Source organism: Hylobates moloch, unplaced genomic scaffold, assembly GCF_009828535.3.
Source record: "Hylobates moloch isolate HMO894 unplaced genomic scaffold, HMol_V3 SCAFFOLD_12, whole genome shotgun sequence".
Taxonomy (NCBI): Eukaryota; Metazoa; Chordata; class Mammalia; order Primates; family Hylobatidae; genus Hylobates; species Hylobates moloch.
This window is the reverse complement of record NW_026652287.1, coordinates 1-22,061: the sequence shown is the minus strand read 5'-3', so window position 1 is coordinate 22,061 and position 22,061 is coordinate 1. Positions and strand designations below refer to the sequence as shown.

Below are 22,061 nucleotides of genomic sequence, written 5' to 3'. Positions count from 1 at the left end.
AGCTGTTGGGGATCTGTCATTCGGGCCCCTTGTGTAGGCTCACAGAATTATAGAGAGCCAGTCTTCTGGGGAACACCAAGGGAGATACACGGGCAGGAAAAGAGAGGGCATGTCTGGTGTCCTGGGTAGAATTTTGTAGAAGGACAGAGGGAGCCTAGGGCTTCTGGGAGTGATTCATCAGCCCTTCCTTTCTTCTTGGAGTTTGAGCCCTTACAAAGCAGATGTGGACAGGGCCAGAGAACAGGAAAGCAGGATCATCTGTTTAAAGCACCCCCCAACATACGACCCAGAGAGGGTTAGGAATGACCCCTTCTTTGGTGTGACAGCCCTGCTCAGAGGGCCAGAGGCTGTTATTTCACAAGCTCAGAACGGGCTGGCTGCAGCCCTGCAGTTCCTTCCTCTGGGTCATGGTCGAGGCCTTCCCAAGAACAGGCTGCAGCCCTGCAGTTCCTTCCTCTGGGTCATGGTCGAGGCCTTCCCAAGAACAGGCTGCTCTAATCACCCGAGTTGTAATCTCACCTCTCAGTGAAATGACCCAGCAGGTGGGGAACGTGACACCCCCTGGATTCTGGATCTATAAGCACCACCCAGGTGTCCCAGATGATTTTTCTCCCAAATAAGGCTAAGAATAGGATGAAAGCAAGTGAAGTATCAAAAAACTCAGTAATCAAGAAAAATAATACTGCAATGTGTGGGCAACAAGCCATCCAGGTGCCGAGGCAAGAGATTGAGGGCATGAGCTGTTCTAGTATAATAAAATATATAAAACAACAAGAGTTAAACTAGATCTAGATCATAGACATGATTATATATGAATATCATTAATCATTAGTTTGTAGCAGTTATTCTTTATTCCAATATTATAATAATCCTCGCTTTACAATCATAACCTAGGAAAAACCAGGCCATACAGAGATAGGAGCTGAGGGGACATAGTGAGAAGTGACCAGAATACAAGAGTGCGAGCCTTCTGTTATACCCAGACAGGGCCACCAGAGAGCTCCTTTGTCTAGCAGTAACACCAGCATCTGGGAAGACGCCCATTGCCAAGCGGACCATGGTCTAGCGGTAGCGTTAATGTCAAGGAAAAACACCCACTACTTAGCGGACCGGGAAAGGGAGTCTCCCTTTCCCTGGGGGAGTTTAGAGGAGACTCTACTCCTCCACCTCTTATGGAGGGCGTGACATCAGTTATCCGGAAGCCTAACCGTCTCCCTGTGATGCTGTGCTTCAGTGGTCACGCTCCTAGTCCGCCTTCATGTTCCATCCTGTACACCTGGCTCTGCCTTTTAGATGACATTAGCAAAATTAGTGAAGGTACTAAAAGTCTCTGATATGCAGAAACAATGGTGTAAGCTCTCTCTCTCTCCCTCTCTCTCTCTGCCTTGACTGCCAGGCAGGGAAGGTGTCCAGTCCAGTGGACACGTGATCCACGTGACCTTGCCTATCATTGGAGATGACTCACACTCCTTACCCTGCCCCTTTTGCTTTGTATCCAATAAATAACAGCACAGGCAGACATTCGGGGCCACTACTGGTCTCCGCGCATTGGTGGTAGTGGTCCCCCAGGCCCAGCTGTCTTTTCTTTTATCTCTTTGTCTTGTGTCTTTATTTCTACACTCTCTCATCTCCGCACATGGGGAGAGACCCACCACCCCTGTGGGGCTGGTCCCTACAGCAATGTAGTGCTTTTTAAAAACCAAAATATATGTCAAAGAATCTATGATTAATATCAAACTTTTGTATAAGACAATGTATATTATTGAGTTTTCCTTTACCTGAAGCTGCACAGAAGCAGTAGTTGCTTCTTTCCCTCGTAAGTCAGGTACAGGATGGGAAGTGGGGTTGGAGAGTTCAGAAGTATTTTTGGAGCATATGTGCCAGGTCATCAAATGCTCCCATGACTCTGAGGTGGGCAACTGCCATCACTGCCACATGACAAAATGCCCACCTGAGGTGACTCATGGGTCTGCAGTCACAGAAATGGTACAGGGGTGGTTTGATTAAACCAAAGCATTTTAAGTTAGCAGAATATTTCCTGTGTACAGTGGCTTAGAGGTATAAGCCAAAGAAAATAAAAGTACATTGTGAAAGGACAGAATGATAAAGATTTTTAAATCTGTATTTTCTCGACAGAAGTAGACATTAGTTGAAACAACTGATTCTTAAAAATGTACATATTTCTATAATCTTTCTAAAAATGGTTAATGTTAGATTGAGAATTTAGGGATTAGGCTTCAGTTAAGGGTTAGGTGTTACAGAGAAGAATTAGAGGTTACAGTTTAGGAGTTAGGTGTTATAGTCAAGAATTACAGGTTAGGCCGGGCGCTGTGGCTCACGCTTGTAATCCCAGCACTTTGGGAGGCCAAGGCGGGAGGATCACGAGGTTAGGAGATCGAGACAATCCTGGCTAATACGGTGAAACCCCGTCTATACTAAAACTACAAAAAAATTAGCCAGGCATAGGTGGTGCATGCCTGTAGTCCCAGCTGTGCAGGAGGCTGAGGCAGGAGAAGGGTAAAACCCAGAGGGCAGAACTTGAAGTGAGTCGACATTGCGCCACTGTACTCCAGCCTGAGAGAAAGAGCGAGACTCCATCTCAAAAAAAAAAATTACAGGTTAGGGGTCAGGGTCAGGGTGAGGGTCAGGGTTAGGGTCAGGCTTAGGGTGAGGGTCGGGGTTAGGGGTTAGGGTCGGGGTCAGGGTCGGGGGTGGGGGTCGGGGTCGGGGTGGGGGTCAGGGTCGGTGTTGGGGGTCGGGGTCAGGGTGGGGGTCGGGGTCGGGGTTAGGGTTGGGGTCGGGGTTGGGGTTAGGGTGAGGGTGAGGGTTAGGGTTAGGGTTATGATGAATTTCGACTCTGCATGGCTTTGAAGGGTTAGGGTTAGGGTTAGGGGTTAGGGTTAGTGTTAGTGTTAGGGTTATGATGAATTTTGACTCTGCATGATTTTGAAGGGTTCCAGATTTCAGTGGAAGAAGTAGCTGCAGAGTTTTAGTCCTATATCTGCACTAATTTCACTTATTCAATGTGTAATGCGTTTTACTTCTTTCTCTATGCTAATAGTTATCTTGCGTACTACACTTTCGCTAACATGAAAAACATTATCCTCTTAAATAGGAGGAATCAGTTGAAAAAGGATTGCTGGAAGCTACTCAGAGTAGCCAGCAAAGAACTGAGATTTCCAAAAGCAGACGTAAGAGCATCTCAGAGGCAGTGCATTATGTCGGTGTGTGCACTGCTGTTGAAGAGAGACCATGGAAATTCCAGTAGGAATAGGATAGTAGAAGAAAGCCTGTGACTTATCTTCTGAAAATATTAAAAACTAAAAAATTTATTATCAACTCCAAGTACTGTGGGCCTGCATGAAACAGATACATAAAAATATTTAAGACTTAGTATCATAAAAAAGAGAACTAGAGAGATGAAATGACTTACTAACACAAATGTTCTCTTAGATCAGTGTCTCTTTTTGTGTTTTCTTCTGATATGTGTTTGAGATGTGTCCATTGTTGACTGGAAAAAATATTTGTGGAAGTGCTTTCCCTCAGCCTGGCATATATTCACCAACTGAAGTGGTCCCTTGAGTGTAATTTTCCTATTCTACATCTCAGCAGACCTGGGATCATAGAAATAATTTACCTTGGATGTCTCTTTGGGATTTCTTTGTTAAGAGTGATAGCAATTGTTGCATACTGTAGAGAAATCAGAACAAAGAGACAAGAAAAACCTCATCTAAATCAGCCAAGCATTGAAATTAGTGGTTTTAAAATGATTATTCACTTTATTTTTTTATTTTTAATTTTTGTTAGTACAAGGTAGGTGTGTACATTTATGGGGTATTATGAGATGTTTTAGAACAGGCATGCAATACAGAATAATCAGATTATTTATTCTTTATTTGACCTGTAAGTATTAAGGATATGTCTTCTGCAATGTTTATCTGTAACTTGATCTTGATCTACAGTGTCAAATTAAATTAACATTTTAGTTCTTGTTGCAAGATAAATCATATCCTATTTGGTGTGACATATGACCATCAACAAAAACTTCTGATATGAATGGAGTGCCCTAATGCACATCAATACTGTACAAATAGGCAGGTACTCTTGGTCAGCTAATTGATGTGTTTCAATAGCTGTGATTAATTGAGGCCCTGAACAATTATGCACTGAATGTTAAATTATTAAAATATCTTCAGATTTTCAAAATAAGGATATTGAGGTTAGGTTAAGATACATTCGTTTTGATTTTTTAGATTTTAAAATGACTTTTTTGTAGTGCAATGGATATTTAATAACCTGTCCATATTTAAGTGTAGAGTTTGAAGAGTTTTGACATATGCATACAACAGTAAAAAGGCCTTCACTGTTAAGATGGTGGCCATATGCCTCCAAGGTTCACTTGTCCCTTGATATCACTCTTTCCCTTCCTTCCACACATCTACCATCCCCAGACAACCACTAATAAGTATCTATAATTATTTATTAGTTTGCGTTTTATAAGGTTTTATATAAATGGAATAAGAACATATGTACTCTTTTTTTGATGTGGCTTCTTTCAGAATACTTATTTTCATATTTGTCATGTTGTTGTGTGTATCAATAGTGTATTCCTTTTTACTGCTGATGAATATTCCATTGTAGGTATATGCCATACTTAGGTTATCAGTTCATTTGAGAAACATTTAGGTTGTTTTCAGTTTTTGGCTATTACAATAAAACTGATATGTACATTTGTGTACAATGTCTGTGTAACTTGAATAATTTTAAATGTATTGAGACTTGTTGTGTAGCCCAGAATATGTTCTGACTTGGGAAAGGTACTTTGTTAATTTTAACAAGGAATTATCTGATTTTTTTTTTTTTGGTCAAAGTGTCCTACAATGTCAATTACATCAAACTGGTTCATAGTGTTCTTCAGGCATACTACATCTCTGATCAATTTTTGTTTACTTTTTCTGACAATTATTAAATATAGAAGTATTGAGGCTTTGATGACAACTTTTTGGACTATTTTTCCTCATAGTTCTGTCAGTTTTTCTTTCACCTACTTTAAAGCTCTGTCATTAGGAAAATACATAATTAAAATTATATCCTTCTAATTAATCAACCCCTCTCTCAATATGAAATGACTTTTTAAAAATCTCGGTAATATTATTTTTTGAACCATGTTTCCCTTATTATTAAAATAGCTACTGAAGTTTTCTTTTGGTTTGCTTTATCATTATATGTATTTTTACATGATTTTATTAATAATTTAATGACTACATATTTTAAGAGCAGTTTTAGGTTCTCAGCAAAACTTGAGTGGAAAGTATAGAGAGTTCCTATACACTCCATGCCCACAAACATACACAGCCTCTCCACCATCAACAGCCTGCAACGTAGTGGGGCATTTTTTACATGGCTGAACCTGCTGCAACACACGATTATCACCCAAAATCTATAGTTTATATTAGGATGTACTTTCAATATTATGCATTCTGTAGGTTTGGAAAATATATAATCACAGGTGTCCACCACTGTAGTGTCATACCAATTAGTTTCTCTGCCCTAAAAATTCTCTGAGGTTTGCCTAATCATCCCTCCCTCCCACATATCTCCTGGCAACCATTTATCCTTGTACTGTTCAATGTTTTTTTCTTTTCCAGAATGTCATAGAGTTGGAGTCCTACAATATGTAGGCTTTTCAGATTGATATCTTTCCCTTACTAATAAGATTTACGGTCTTCTGTGTTTTTTCATGGCTCGATAGCTCATCTGTTTTTATCACTGACTAATACTCCATTTTCTGCATGTACAACAGTTTGTTTATACATTTACATACTGAAGGATAACTTGGTCGCTACCATTTTTTGACAATTATGTATAAAACTGCTGTAAATATTCATGTGCACATTTTTGTGTGGATACAAGGTTTCAAAGCATTTGGGTGAATACAATGAAGTGTGATTATTGGATTTTATGGTAAGAGTAAATGTTTTGTAGGAAACTGCCAATTTGTCAGTATCTTGGATTTAGCAATTCTAATAGTTTTGTAGAGGAATCTTACTATTGCTTAATGTACAATCTATAGTTTGCTAATGATATGATGTTGAGAACATCTTTTTATATGTCTATTTTCCATCTATATATATTATTTAGAAGTGTTTCTGTTCATATCTTTGCTTGTTTTATAATCATGCTCATTTTCTTTTTTAATATGTGTAAATCTAAGGGGTACAAGAGGAATTTTAATACATGAATAATTGTGTACTGGAGAAGTCTGGGATTTTAGTGTATCTATCACCTGAATAATGTACATTGTACCCATTAAGTAATTTCTCATCATCCACCTGCCTCATGCCACCAATTCTTTCAAGTGTGTAGGGTCTATCATTTCACATTCTATGTCCATGTGCACACATTATTTAGCTCCCACTGTTAGGTGAGTAGATTGCAAAAATTTTCTCCCATTTTGTAGGTTGCCTGTTCACTCTGATAGTGGTTTCTTTTGCTGTGCAGAAGCTCTTTAGTTTAATTATATCCCATTTGTCAATTTTGGCTTTTGTTGCCATTGCTTTTGGTGTTTTAGACATAAAGTCCTTGCCCATGCCTATGTCCTGAAGGCATTGCCCAGGTTTTCTTCTAAGGTTTTTATGGTTTTAGGTCTAACATTTAAGTCTTTAATCCATCTTGAATTAATTTTTGTATAAAGTGTAAGGAAGGGATCTAGTTTCAGCTTTCTACATATGGCTAGCCAGTTTTCCCAGCACCATTTATTAAATAGGGAATCCTTTCCCCATTTCTTGTTTTTGTCAGATTTGTCAGAAATCAGATAGTTGTAGATGTGTGGTATTATTTCTTAGGGCTCTGTTCTGTTCTATTGGTTTATATCTCTGTTTTGGTACAAGTACCATTCAGAATCTCTAGATGTAAAGCTCTGTACAAAAGTCGTAACATAATAATATAAATAATTTCACATTATTATTAATAAATTATTATTTATATTACACTATTACATAATGTAAAGTCTATTAAAACATGTTTGTCTTCAAAGAATGGCCTTGGTTTCTGTGGGCAGTGTCTCCTCATAGAAAGGTAGTGCGTTCCTGCTAAGTCACGGACAAAACTGTCCTCCAGGAGCTGCAGGCTGCAGCAGCAGCAGCAGCTTCTCATCTACGTCCTTCACTGCATGATGCTGTTGTTGACTCTGAAAGCTCTTTTTGGTCTAGTTTTATCAACGGAGCTAGTATTTCATGAGGATCTACTACATACCAGGTTCCAGAAAGCTAAATGCCTTTTGTTTGTTATTACTCACTAAATACAAATCACAACTCTCTTCTCATTACTCACACAGCAAAATTTAGCTGAGGGAAATTGAGTGACTTTCCCAGGGTCGCACAGCTAAGAGCAGAGTTGTGTTTAGATTCCTGTGGGAATACTGAACACCGAAATGAACCAGCAGAAATATCCTATGTTCCAAAAGCCTACTCAAGCCATTTATTCTTATTTTAAGGAAAATCTATGCTAATTTTAAACTCCAAATACTTATGAATGGCAGAGATCTACAGATTTGATTCTGGTGTAAGAAATGATGCTCACCAGCTGGTTACTGCTACCACCCCACAACCCCGAGCATACTGGACAAATGTCTAAGCCTCGTGGTTAGTGGGGACAATGCTGGTGGAGTCTGAAGTTGTCATGCAGTGACTCATGCAAGCTTAGGCAGATTTGGTGATATATGACACAGAGAGGCAAAGAAATGCCGTAGCTGACACACAGGCTGGCTCTGGGAGATGCAGAAGGAGCATGTCACCCAAAATGAAGCTAGACAGACATCTTTAAGGAAGGAGCAAAGGGGCTGCATCTTAAAGAATGAAGAAGAGATTTGTCATGAGAGATGGGACAGGAAGTCCTTGAGAGGCAGAGGGAAAGCATGAGAATGTCGGGAAGGGAGGAGAGATTCTCGCACATCCAGGAAGCTGACAATCCATCAGCATGGCCAGAAGGAAAATAAGGAGGAGAAGCAGAAATAATAGATGAGGCTGGATATAGAAGCAGGGCTGAAGCTGTGTTGATTGTGGTAAAGAGTTGTGATTCTACCCAGAAGGCAATAGGTAGCATTCTAAACAAAGATCTTTTAAAACAAGAGTCAGCAAATATTTTCTGCAAAGGGCTAAATGTTAAATATTGTAGGTTTTCCAACCCATGTGGTCCTTCTCTCAATGACTCAGCTCTTCCATTATACCATGAAAGTAGCCAGAGACATTATATAACACACGTATGTGGCTGTGTCCCATTACAACTTTACTTACAAACACAGACTGTGTCAGACATGGCCCATGGATGCTAGTTTGCCACACCCTGTTTTAGAAAGCTCAGGTTTATGGTGTGATGGAGAATGCCTACAAGAGCTCTTGTTTTAAATGGTAGAGTGAACACACACTGGAATTCTATCCTGCTTGATCCAAGCTCTTGATAATGAAAGGTAGAAAAGATAGTAAATAGACGGATAGATGATAGGCAGGTAGATAGATAGATGATAGATAAAGAAAATACATAGCTGTTCCAGAAAACAGAAAGGGATAACTTCATGAACCAAAAACAAAGTAATATACTTTAGACAGGAAGCAGGCCAGAAAACTCACAGTTGCAAAGCAAATAGAATTTCCAGCTGCCTCTTGTAGCCCCTTCCTGGAAGTAGTCACAGCCCAGGGTTCTTCCTCTGTTTTTTGTTTGTCTGTTGTTTGCTTTTTTGTGGGGTTTTTGTTGTTGTTTGCTTTCTTTTTTTTAAATTCCTTTTCCCTGCTTTTTTGTCACAGCGGCATTTGTCACTTCAAACACCGCAAGTGTTATTTTTTAAAAAATTATATCAACCTTTCAATTAAAATGCAACGTGTCTGAAACTTGGTATCTAGAGAGGTGAGATGGGCAAAAGAGCCCTTGTTACTGCACGTTTTCTTTCTCCAGACTTCACCTTGCGCACAGTAACAGACAATGCACAAAGCCACTTCCTTATGGACTGAAATTCTGAAATCCTTTTATGACTGGCCTTTCCATCCTTCAACTTCCCCTCTCCTATGCTATGAATGATTGTATTGGACATTTTTGTTTTAATCTCAGTGACAGGGGAACACAGGTAGCTCTAATATAGCTGTGATCCAGATGCTTCTGTTTCTAGCATGTATTTATTTTGTAGCAAACGTTTACATCCATCATTTTTCACTGTCTTTTGAAAATAATTAAGCAATATCTCATCTGAGGTAGGATGCTTCCAGTGGTTGTGTTCTGAGGAGAAAAACTAATCTGTTCTCTTTCCACTGCATTCCAGGAACAGTAAGAGGACCTTGTGCATGAATAATTTGTTTCCACCTTACAGAGTGGGTAATAAGCAGATTAGTAAAAACAATTCTGCTTCAATTCAATAACTGCCTCCTCCAACTCATTTTTTCTCAACAAACTTGTTTTTGCAGCAGAAGAATCCCAGACTTCTTAGAGTACCCAGTGACTTTTTGCACACTAAATCTGTGAAATCCTCATGTTTTCTTCTGCTGTATCCATAGTTCAAGAAGAGCGTAAGAAAGATTCCTCTCTTTCTCTCTCTGGAATGAAGTGAATTCTCTAGACCACCAGTTCTAACCTTCAAAAACCAGACCCGTTTGTGAGATCTCCTTCAAATACTACTATAGACTCCAGTGTTTATTCATTAAATTTTAAAAATATTTGTTTTATTTGGAAAGTATTTGTAATTTTAGTATTTGTATTAATATAAGGGAGAAATGTTTAAATCTGTCTATGCCATATGTGCCTCTCGCTTATTGCCAAATTAATTGTAGCCTCAGGCTAAACTTTGGTTTCTGTCTTTATTTTTTTCAGAACAAATATAACTGGTCTCAAAGCATCTGCTTTCATTGTAGGGAATCGTGCTGCCATCTCCATTCCTCTCTCTTTTCTTGCAATCTGTGTGGAAGTTCTTTAATATGAATATTTTAACCGCCTTCACTCTACCATGTCCACTATCAGCACATTCAAACTTATCCAGCCAAGGCTGTCATCTTAGGCCAGGTATTTTTTAGGAATCTATTTTGCTGTGATGCAGCTGGCACCCCTTTGACTCACTTTATCACCCCAGGGTTCTTTTCATTTTAGGAGCCCAAGAGGGCAGAAAAAGAAGTAGGTGAACAATTAAACCCTCTGAGTCAGCAGCGTCTCCCCTTGTGTTAAGCAATGTTGTAGAACATTGTATTTAGTAAGCTCCTAGCAGATGAGCCACGTGGCTGCTGAGCACACATGCCTGCTTGCTGCTGTGAGCTCAGACACCATCATCATTAGTCTTTTCCACCTCTGGAGGGAATTATAAGGGCCACTTAATAACCCGTAAATCATAGAGAGTTAAAGGTGCATCCCCAAAACACTGATGACAGAATGAAAGGTGAGGAGTGTTAGCCATAGGCCAAAAGTGCAGGAAAGTCTCTCAGTGTGGGTCGTTGAAGAAATGCAGGTCTTTTTTTTTTGGAAGTCTCCCTAGAATGGGGTCAAGGACTCTGCCCATTCTAGGATGAAAAATTGGTATATTAGACACCCTCAGCTATTTATCCCAAGCTTTCATTTTGGGCTCTTAATTAGTTTGTTCATCCCTCACAATCTCAAATGCTAAGCAGGGCATTTGAATCTCTCCACAGTCCAAATCAGCACCGTCTTTTAAAGTTGCATTTCTTATTATTCTCACATGATATACCTTATTTATCCCACACCCACCCCTATAACATGTCGTGCTCACTGTTATCTTTGAGAAAACACTTGAATTTTACTCAGTCTGGAGCGCTCTTCACATGTCTTGTCCAGATCCAGTTCGGACTCATTTTTCAGCCGTGCATCAGTCAATGGGAGTTAGGTTAAACTGTGGTGACAAACAACCTCCAAATATCAGTGGCTCAAAAATCTTCTCCGTCATTTATTTACGTCTCATCACGGGTCAGGCGAGAGGTAGCTCTGTGCTGTGCCATCCTAACACAGGAATCCAGACGGAAGGAGGGACTATCAATAAGATCCCCATTGCTATAGAAAAGAGAAAAAAGCCTGCAGAATGGAACTCTGTTTCTTGGAGATTTCTCCTGAAAAAGTCACATGGTATTTCTTCTGACTTCCACTGACAAAAAAAAAAAAAGTCATGTGGCCGTGGGAAAATTTAAGTAGGTGGGATGGAACAGTCAGAATGCATTCATAAAAAATGAACTGAAAATATTTGGACAACAATACCAATGACTATCATGAATGCCAATATGGCTGCAGGCCATTGAGGAATGTGAGGCGAAAGCTTCCTGTCTGCTCCCCGTGTGCTGAGAAGGGAGCTCTGCCACGGGCTTTACTTTCACACGTTATATTCTACAAGTCTTGTTTTACAAAAGCATCCCTTCCTTGAGGCTTCGGCTGCTCATCGCTGCTCATCATCATAACGTGCCATAACATATAGTAAGATTTGGGTTTGTTTCTGGGGAGAGATCTCGGTATAGAGAAAGGAGAGATGCTTAGAGCCACCATCAGGACAGTTGGAATGAAAGCTGGGGATGGGCAGAGGCTGGAGGAAACATGTGCACCCCCTGTAAACACTTTTATTCATGTTTTAGTTACTCATTTTTCTTACAGTGTTAAATTAGTAAAAATAGTATTGAAAAATTGAAAAGTAGGTATATTAAAACTAGCAACACTATTTAAGCTTAGATATATTATTTGTACCTCATCAACATTTTTTAGTTTGTTGAGAAAGTCTAAGGTTAATTGGCAGCATATTTCTAATAGTAGATAGAATAATGTCTGTTTTATAAACATTGACATCCTACCTGACATGTGTGAACCCTGAAAATCTGAGACAGTTCTCAGATTTTTTAGAAAGTTTATTTTGCCAAGCTTGAGGATGCGCGCCCATGATGTCTCCTCAGGAGGTCCTGACAACATGGGCCCAAGGTGATCGGGGCACAGCTTGGTTTTATACACTTTAGGGAGACATCAGACATCAATCAATATGTGTAAGATGTACATGGGTTCAGTCCAGAAAGGTGAGAAGGCCAGAGAGGGGGCTTCCAGGTCATAGGTAGGTAAGAGACAAATGGTTTCATTCTTTCGCGTTGCTGATTACCCTCTCCAAATGAGGCAATCAGATATGCATTTATCTCGGTGAGCAGACGGGTGTCTTTGGATAGAATGGGAGGCAGATTTGCCCTAAGCAGTTCCCAGCTTGACTTTTCCCTTTAGCTTAGTGATTTTGGGTCCCCAAGATTTGTTTTCCCTTCATAAGGTTTTCCTATGAGCATTAATTATTCATTGTGTATTTTATTACACAAATAAGGCACAGATTTTTAAAAAATCATCAACTTCATGGCTACCTATACAGACATAATTACATAGAAGCCCAACTAAATTTGCAAACATTCCAGAGTTTGGGTTTCCAATAATTCTTTGTGATTCTTTAAAAGGTAAAGTTTTTTTTTCCCATAAAACATAGCAACATTTAAAATCACCCATAGAATGTCCTGCCATTTTTGTTTTTGTAGTTTCCTCATTTTCTGCAAAGCCTCGCTGAGGAAATTGACTTTGAATATCCTTTTACACTCTTCTGTTTTAGAAAGCATTGTGGTAAAACATTGAATCGTCATGGTCATAAGTTCTGTTCACATTCTTTCTTTCTTTGAATATTTTTTCTCAGTGGCCAATATTTGATTCTATTGTATTATGGCTAAAAGGTAGCCATAATACAACAAAATAAATTTGGGAACAAAATAAATTTTGTGAACAAAATTTGGGAACAAAATAAAGACAAGAAGTCTTTGGAATAAGTGATCCCATCACAATGAATCAATTTGCCATTGGAACATATTTTTACAAAGTAACACATATGTGTTACTACTGTAACAGAAAACATGTGAAGAACATTTGTTTTGATTTATATATCAGTCTGCACTGTTTAATTTTTTGTGTCATAAACGCTCTTATTTAAAAAAACAGGACTAGTTAACAGTGTCAATTACTAGTAATTCATGGTATAAATAATTAAACAAGGAAGTGTTAAAAAAAGTGTTTTAAATAAAGTTTTATTTTACATTTTTTTTACTTACATAGAAATTGCCAAAAAAATAGCAGAGATTTCCCATGTAGCCACAAGCTAGTTTCCTCTCATTAACATCTTCTATCCGTGTGTCTCACATGGCTCATTAATATCTTACATAATTTGTCACAGTTAATGAACCAACACTGATAGACTATTGTTAACTAAAGTTCATATTTCATTTGGATTCCCTTAGTTCTGTCTTACTCTGAGCCAGGATCCCATCCAGGATCCCGCATGACGTGCAGTCATCACGTAGGCTCTTCCTGGCTGTGACAGTGTGTCAGGCTTTCCATCTCAGGATGACCTTGATAGTACTGAGGAGGATTGGTCAGGAATTTTGTAGAATGCCCCCCATTGTCACTTCATGTTCTCAAGGTGAACTGTCACGTTTGATGTTCACTTGGATCGTTTGGCAGAGCTACCATTTGTCAGGTTTCTCCACTGTGAAGTTATTTTTCCTCCTTGTCCATACTGCATGTGTTCTTTTGGAGCAAGTCACTATGCAGAGCCCGCACTTATGGAGTGAGGAGTTGGCTCCACCTTCTTGATGGCTGAGTGTCTGCATCAACTATTTGGAATTCTTTTGCAAAGGAGATTTCTATGCAACTCCATTTGCTTATTCACCTATGTATACAAATACAGACACCTAGATAATTACTTTAAGCTTCAATTAGTATTCAACACTGCAGCATTATGTTGCACAATTCATTCCCGTGTTGGCCATCGGTAGCTGTTTTTATTGGCTCATTTTTCTTTGATATATTTTAATTTTTTAGTACTTACTTACTTTCTGATACTTCCAGATTATCCTGGCTCCTATATTTACTGTCCCAGTTCTAGTATCAGACATTTCTTCAAAGAGCCTGATTCTTTCAGAATGGTAGGAAAACTTACATCTGGCTGCTGAATGAGCACATTGTATCTTGTCCCTCATTAGCAATGCTAGGAAGTACATGCGTGTGTCTAACCTACCTATACACACTTAATTATAAAGTTTTCTATGTAGAACTGTGTGTATCTATATGAAACTAAACATAAGTTTACGTGGATGTCTCCACCTCTGATGTACTATCACAGGAATCATTCTAGCCTTCTCGCCTTGCTAATTTTTAACCTCCCACTTCAACAGTGAGAAATCTGGTTCCCACCATCTGCAACTTATGTAAGTCATTGTTTTATTCCTGATACAGACACTGTGGTTTTACAATTGTTCACAATTGCTTCTGTTGGAAAGAACTTTATAAAATGGAATCCAATGATGAAGTATCGTTCATTTGCCTTCAGCCTACAGATTCTATTCATTTTCAAAGTGACTTAGGCCAACACCATTTTCCCTGCACCTTCAGTGAGTTTTTACCTACATTTGTGTCTTAGTCGATTTTGTGCTTCTGTAACAGAATACCTGAGGCTGGGTGATTTATACGTAAAAAAGGTTCATTTGGCTCACAATACTTGTGGCTGGAAAGTCCGAGATTGGGCAGTTGCATCTGGGGGGGCCTCAGTCTTTTTCACCTCATGGTGGAAAGTGGAAGGGGAGCAAGGGGTACACCAGAGATCACATAGCAAAAGTGAAAGCAAGAGGGAAGCCAAGGAAGCCAGACTCTTTTTAATTACCTACTCCTGCAGGAATTAATCCATTCCTGTGAGAGCAGAACTCACTCACACCCACGGAGGACATTAATCTATTCATGAGGGATCCATCCCCATGACCCAAACACTGTCCACTAGGCCCCACCGCCCCACACTGCCACATTGGGGGTCAAATTTCAACACTAGTTTTTGCGGGGACAAACCACACCCAAACCATAGTAATTTGTAGCATAAATTCTTTTTCACATGATGTATTCTGTCCTGGGATACTCCACATCCTGAGTAATTTTATTTAATTTGAATAGAGTTTGATTTACCCATTTGGCCATGAAATTCTGCATATTTTGACAAATGCAGTGTGGCAGGTATCCCACTATTAAAGTATCATATGGAATGCTTCAAACCTCCACCCCATGGAGCCAGTGGCTTCCCATCTGTGTAGTTTGCCTTCTCCAGTGTCTCATTAAATGAGGTCACAGTGTGTGTATCCTCCTCAGACTGTCTTCTTCCACTTAGCAATGTGCACGCAAGATTCACTCGTGTCTTTGTGTGAGTTGATAGTTTGTTCCTTTCTATGGCTAAATAGTATTCCATTGCATGAATGTACCACAATTTGGTTACGCATTATGGGGAGCAAAACCATCCTCTTCTAACTTTGTTCCAGGGCTGGAGACCTTCAAATTAACTGACAAGAGATATATTAGTAGGAGAGACAATACTTGGCTTCTTATTCCACAAGTATCATTGTGGGACAAAATTCATCAGATGGCAGGATCCAGTTTATAAAGAGGTAAAAATAGCCCCAAAACAAGAAACAAGACTAGAATCTGATAGTCCACAATAGCTATCGTTTTCCTTTAAAAAAATGTTTTTTGAGACAGGGTCTGGCTCTGTCGCCCAGTCTGGAGTGCAAAGGTGCAATCACAGCTCACTGCAACCTCTACCTCCTGGGTGTAAGCGATCCTCCCTCCTCAGCCTCATGATTAGCTGGGACTACAGGCACATGCCATCATGCCCATCTAAGTTTTGCATTCTTGGCAGAGATGGGGTTTCACCATGTCACCCAGGCTGGTCTTGAACTCCTGGCCTCCCAAAGTGCTGGAATTATAGGCATGTGCTGCCATGCCCGGCCATGTTGTAGTTTTCCATTGAAACATAAAATTTCTCTCTGTAGTAACCATCATTTTTGATGATAAAGTAAGACTATTCTTGTTTTAAAAATAAGTCTAGTTTTGTTAGATTTTGCTTGATTATTTACATAAGTGCAGCAAGAACAGGAGATGACCACATAGGTGCTTTCAAGTTTCTTTGCTGGAAGTTTTCATACAGAATCTCAGATTTGACTTTTAAAGGTCTAATTCAGGCTAAAAGCCAAGCTAAGAACATACTATCAGATTTCAGCTGTAGTCCTCATAGCTTTGTGTGAATTCCTCTCTTCTTGAAGCCCCCAAAATATCCCTAAATTCCTGGGCCTACCAGGAAATGACCTTCTTTACTAACCTGTAAGGCTGTGAACCCTGTAATCTAGGTATCAGGCTGGCTTTTCTCAGAGTGCTGTTGGGAATGAAGTTTTTGGTGTTCCAAAAAAAAAAAAAAAAGAATTAACTTGGAAACAAATGATCTCTTAGCGAGGCAAGCTTTACTTTCTGCATAAAGGCTGCTACTCAATAGCTGTCCAGCCACAAGAGCACACCAAACAAAGGAGAGAGTTACTTATAACCTGATGTGTCTACCCTATTGCTGTGTCGAGTTTCCATTGGCTGGAATAGGACCTCACATTTTACACTTTACCTGATTGGCTGTTAGTTTAAAACTTTCTTAATTAGGTAAGGGGAATAGAACAAAGAAAGAAAAGGAAGTTGCCCAGGGATAGTTAAGGAAGCATCTCCAAATAAGGAATGGCCTGCACTACGGGCTGGGGCTTGTCTAGTTCTGTCCAGGCCTGCTGGAGCAAGCTAGGACAACTGGTTTGGAACACACACACACACACACACACGCACACACACATAGTGGATAGTTGTGACTTTATAATCTTTGAGGAAGAACTTTCCCATTTCTCACAGTGCTTTGTAAGCATTGTCTCCATAAAAGTCAACCTTACTTCCTTAAAATTGCTGGTCATAACTGATCTTAGGTACACGTCCTAAATATGATATTCCAGTAAAATAACCAAAATTTCCAATTATGTCCTGTTATAAGGTGAATAGATTCTTACTGGACTTTTGCTAACAACTATATCATCGTGAAAATAAGAGTATTCAGTAAGGATTTCAAAATTCTGGAAAAATCAGGCAGGGAAAAAAGATAAATGCTTCATTTCTGTTTACAAAAGTATAATCTACTAAATTGTTGTAAGTTACAGTTAGATTAAGAGAAAGAGATTTCTTAAATCCAGAAACTAGAACATTAAAGAACCAGCAGTGCTCCAAAAAGCTATAAAATTATAATCAATTTTCATCAGTTCATTCAGTGCCATGTAATCAATTCCAGTCTTGCTGGATCTTGGGTTAGCAGTGTCATGAACCCATCAATTTCTCAATCAGACTTCTGGAGATCTTCGCTGAGTCAAGTGCATGGTCTTAAAGTTATTTAAGCAATATCATCAGAAGCCTATAACCAGAGTACCTGTCATGGGCTTTTCCGTGAGTCTCAGAGGGAGTCCTGTGTTGGAGATGAACATTCTGACCTGTAGCTGATTGCAGGAGCTTTCAGGAAAGCATCAGGGGGAAGTAATATCTAAATAACATAGAGAATGAAATGGCTGTGATGAAAGATCTGATGAGAGTTCATTATACCACAACTGACAAGGATATTCGATTTTTTCTGTGGCATACAACATTTATTTATTTATTTAGAGACAGAGTCTTGCTCTGTCACCCAGGCTGGAGTGCAGTGGTGCGATCTTGGCTCACTGCAAGCTCTGTCTCCTGGGTTCACGCCATTCTCCTTCCTCAGCCTCCCGAGTGGGACTACAGGCGCCCGCCACCACACCTGGCTAATTTTTGTATTTTTAATAGAGACGGGGATTCACCGGGTTAGCCAGGATGGTCTGGATCTCCTGACCTTGTGATCCACCCGCCTCAGCCTCCCAAAGTGCTGGGATTACAGGCATGAGCCAGTGTACCTGGCACAAAATTTAAAATAATAATTGGAATTATGACTCATTACTCTATACTGGCACATAGCATGGATAAGGAGGACATTGACACATTTCTGGGAATTTTATATAATTTCTGAAAACATAATATTTTACCCATACAAATATAACACAGGGAAGGTTAGGTATCTCTTTTTATTTGTATCTTGTGTATCATTTTCCTTATAAAAAATACAACCTACTTTACTTGTGAAACATGCCCTACTTTTCCTGCATGTTTTGCAGAGTTGTTTCTAGTTATTCTATTATTTCTAGTAGTTTTATTTACATATATTGATTATAATTTTAATACTTAGTAATCTCTTATTTTCCAGAGAAAACTAGGAAGTAGACAGTTATAAACTGTCGTATATAAGCATTCTATAGTAGGTTAGAAAATGTAGGAATATACCATCTCCCAACATCTACGGGGATGTGTTTCCTCATAATACAATTTCTCAGTGTGGCAGAAAAAAAGATGTTTATTAATGGGTCAAAATATCTTTAGTCTCTCTGTAAAAATAGGAAGCCAAAAGTATATAAACTTGAATTATTTATGTTCAGTAATTAACGTTTTAGTATTGTATCTTATTTATAAATGGTCTAGATATTTAAGGCAAATCTTTTACTTAGCTTAAGTTTAAGGTTAAAAATTACCACAGGTACTTTGGAAACTACTGTTAGGCAGATTTACTGTAAACAAATTATTTTTGAAATAATGCTTTTCGCTTTTCACAAGATGGCACCGAAAGCGAAGGAAGCTCCTGCCCCTCCTAAAGCCAAAGCCAAAGCGAAGGCTTTCAACACCACGAAGGCAGTGTTGAAAGGTGTCCACAGCCACACGCAAAAAAGAAGATCCGCATGTCACTCACCTTCAGGCAGCCCAAGACACTGCGACTCCAGAGGCAGCCCAAATATCCTCGGAAGAGCACCCCCAGGAGAAACAAGCTTGACCACTATGCTATCATCAAGTTTCCGCTGACCGCTGAGTCAGCCAGAAGAAGATAGAAGAAAACAACATGCTTGTGTTCATTGTGGATGTTAAAGCCAGAAGCGCCAGATCAAACAGGCTGTGAAGAAGAAGCGCTATGACAGTGATGTGGCCAAGGTCACCACCCTCATTTGTCCTGATAAAGAGAAGAAGGCATATGTTCAACTGGCTCCTGATTGTGATGCTTTGGATGTTGCAACAAAATTGGGACCATCTAAACTGAGTCCAGCTGGCTAACTCTAAATATATGTGTATCTTTTCACCATAAGAAAATAACGTTTTTCATAAGAATGACAAATTAATTAGAATCAAATCTATAAGCTTTAAGATTTTACGTTTCTAGTAAGTATAATATTAGCTTATTGGACTGGAACTCAAGCAGAATAGGAATTTATGTTTGTTTTATATTCAATAGTGATAGCTTTGAAGACACAGTTTTTTTTTACACCAAAAATATTATATTAATCTTATTTAACTAAGTTTTATCCAAATCGTGTTAACTTAAAAAACATTTGATCATTTCTTATATTTCTAGGGTTTGGTGAATATTTCTCTATAAATGCTTATTTTTTTCCAAGCCAAGTTAGAATAGAGCACTTTTAGAGGATTTTATAAATGAATTTTGCAATGCTATCTGGAATTAAGAAAATATCACATATACATAACATACATTAATAGATATACAAATACAAATAGAGATTTCATGGCTTTTGTCCTGAAATTTCAGCCATGAATCGGGCATAAATATTCTGATGGTTAATTTTAGACATCTACTTGATTGGATTAAGAGACACACATAGTTGGTAAAACACAATTTCTGGGCATATCTATGAGGGTGTTTCTGGAAGACACTGAGATAACCCTGATCCAATGTGGATGGGCACTGATATGGTTTGGCTGTGTCCCCACCCAGATCTCATCTTGAATTGTAGTTCCTATAATCCCTACATGTCGTGGGAGGGACCCTGTGGGAGGTGATTGAATCACGGTGGTGGTTACTGCCATGCTGTTCCCATGACAGCGAGTGAGTTCTCATGATCTGATGGTTTTATAAGGGGCTTTTCCCCTTTGGCTCAGCACTTCTCCTTGTTGCTGCCATGTGAAGAAGGATAGCTTTGCATCCCCTTCTGCCATGATTTTGAGGCCCCTGCAGCCATGTGGAACTGTCAGCCCATTAAACCTCTTTGTTCTTTATCAATTGCTCAGACTCAGGTATTTCTTCATAGCTGTATAAAAATGGATGAATACAGGCATCATCCAATTGGTTGAGAGCCCAGATAGAACAACAAGGAAAAGGAAAGGTGAATTATCTCCTTCTGAAATGGAAACATCTTTCTTCTCCTGCCCTTGACATCAGAACTTCAGGGTCTCAGACCTTTGGCCTCAGAATCAGAGTTACACCACTGGCTTCCCTGATTCTGAGTCCTTTGTGTCTGGAATGAGCCATGCTACCAGCTTTCCTGGCTCTCCAACTCAGAGACAGGCTATTGTGGAACTTCTCAGCCTCCATAATTATGTGAATGAATTCCCCTAATGAATCTTCTCTCATCTGTCTATCTACATATATCCTATTGATTCTGCCTTTCTGGTGAACCCTGACTAATGTGATTACAATAACTACAAAATTCACTAGTTTATATACAAGACTTGGTTTTTGTCTTTGCCACATTTTATATTTGTATTATAACTCTGTATCTGGAAAATGGAACAAGTTTTTTTCTTCTTCATATGAGGGCTAAAGCTTTTCTCTCACCAACATTTTTGGAGATTTTTAAGATTTTTTTTTTGTTTTGACATACAATCTTACAGAGGCTGAGAAATAAATTTTTTTTCTATTTTATTTTTCAGCCCCAGGTGTTTGCTTTTGCAGATTCTTCAGCACATTGAGAGCCTCCAAGGCATGGAGCAGGGTGCCTAAAGTTTCAGTGATTATAGGGAGTTGACTTAATTGGGAAAGGAAAGGTCTAAAAGGAGGCAGTTTTGAAGATAAAAATTTTCTCAAAGGAGCCATTAAAGTTTGAAATAATTCTTAGTAAAGTCATCCAAATAGGAAAGGAAGTAGAATTAATTCCATATTGGTGGAACACATAGTCAGCAGAAGTTTGAGAACGGAGAATTTAGTCAATTTTAAATTAGTCAATTTAGGCTAATTTTTTGTATTTTTAGTAGAGACAGGGTTTCATCATGTTGGACAGGCTGGTCTGAAACTCCTGACCTCAAGTGATCCACCCGCCTCGGCCTCCCAAAGTGCTGAGATTACAGGCATGAGCCACCGCACCCAGTGAGAGATGTATTTCCTATAAAGGGTTGCAGCCTGCAGGGTTGTCCTTCTGACAGGCTGGGAAGCATAGCCTCCAGCCAGAAGCCAGAAACAGATTCTTCAAGGAGGAGGTAAAGGAAATAGTAATTTATGCTGAGTGGAATGGCCAAATACATTTATTTAAAAAGCTCTAAGAGGAGTCATGAATATTTATGGAAGGAGAAATGCATGCATGAGCAGTTGAGTTTCTTGCTTCTTCATGGGTCCCATGTACAAAAAAATGGTAATGTTAGCATGATCCCAGGGTGGAATTCTCGGCCCTCTGACATTAAAAGGTGAAGCAGAGGACATGAACACTCGCTCTGTGCATCCTCTGTACACTGGCCAGAACCTCTCCGTCATGGGTGGTCTCTTATCAGGCAAGAAAGGAGAGGCTGACATCAGTGGTGGAGTCTTTGAAAGGGCTGGTTTCTGTTAAATCCTTAGGGGAGAAAGCCTCATCATGGTTAGCAAAGGAGGGGGTATAACGATGTGCATCTGACACCCATCATCCCATCCTAGCGAAGCTGAGAACTCAGTTTTGAAAGTTACTCTGGGGTCCCCTCAGCCAAGAGTGGGTCTGTTCAGTCAGTTGGGAGCTTAGGATTTCATTTTCATTTGTCAGTGCTAATGGGAAAGAGTATGCTGTCTCCATGGCAGCTGAATTTGCAACTCCTTGGCTGGGGTTAATGGCAGTTGTATTTTTCTGGGAGCTCTGCTTTAATTGGATAAAGTAAGTTCTGGTAAGATTTCTTCCTTTATCTTTGGTATCTCAAATGTTTTCCTTTACATAATCTTTATAACAGCTTTTGATGTCTGAGTGGATTCCCACACAGTCATCTATTGTAAGACTTTCTGATTCCCTTTTTTTCCTTTGGTCATTATGAATAGGGCTTCTGTAAATAATTGCATGGTAGCTTTTGTTTGGAAATAATATCAAAGTAGTTGTCAAAATACTTAG

At 39.3% G+C, this 22,061-nt stretch overlaps 1 pseudogene; it reads left to right on the top strand.

Moving 5' to 3' along the window:
• Positions 1-18,487: 18,487 nt before the first annotated feature.
• LOC116479380 (large ribosomal subunit protein uL23-like) lies at positions 18,488-19,038 on the top strand (annotated as a pseudogene).
• The last annotated feature ends 3,023 nt before the right edge of the window (positions 19,039-22,061 follow it).